Source organism: Oryx dammah, unplaced genomic scaffold, assembly GCF_014754425.2.
Source record: "Oryx dammah isolate SB20612 unplaced genomic scaffold, SCBI_Odam_1.1 HiC_scaffold_8, whole genome shotgun sequence".
NCBI lineage: Eukaryota > Metazoa > Chordata > Mammalia > Artiodactyla > Bovidae > Oryx > Oryx dammah.
In genome coordinates this window covers 25256096-25256775 of record NW_024070192.1, presented here as the reverse complement: position 1 = coordinate 25256775, position 680 = coordinate 25256096, and positions in this window count along the sequence as shown.

Here is a 680-nt window from a genome sequence, read left to right as displayed (position 1 = left end):
TGGGCCTCCCAGGATGTGGTCACGGCAGGGTATCGTGTCTTTTCTCGAGTCATGGAAGTTCAGGTTCGTGGCTCCCCACTGCCACCTCAGCCTGCCGTCCTCAGCCCTCCTGCATCTGCTTTCTAGTCTGATCTCTCCAGCCAAAGCCCTGTGGTAGAGACCTCCCTGGTGGTCCAGTGGTTAAGATTTTCTGCTTCCAATGAAGGGGGTAACAGGTTTGATCCCTGGTCAGGGAACTGAGATCCCACACTGCCTCAGTGTGGTCAAATAAACAAATAAAGCCCCTGTTGTCAACAGGCACACCGTTCCCCAAATTCACCTCCCTCAGCCTGTCCCTCAGCCAGAGCAGCCCTTTCTCCTCCACTCCCAACCTTGGTTGCCTTCAAAATCCCACCGGAGTCAGCTCAGACCATCCCTCCTCTTGGAAGCGTCCCAAAGTGACTTCTTTATGGGGTTGGCCTCATCCTTGAGGATGTGAGTTCCAGCGATGGGTCTCAGCTTTGCCACCTCCCCCCGCCCCTCCCCATGCCTTGCCTTGTACACATCTCAGGCCTTTGCTGACAGGTAATCAAGAAAAGAAGAGTCCACACAGGTCCCTGACCAGGTAATTGGTTCTCTTGCTGCCACAGTCCAGAGATGGCAGAGCTCTACAGAAGGAGGAAGGGTAGTCACCTTACAAA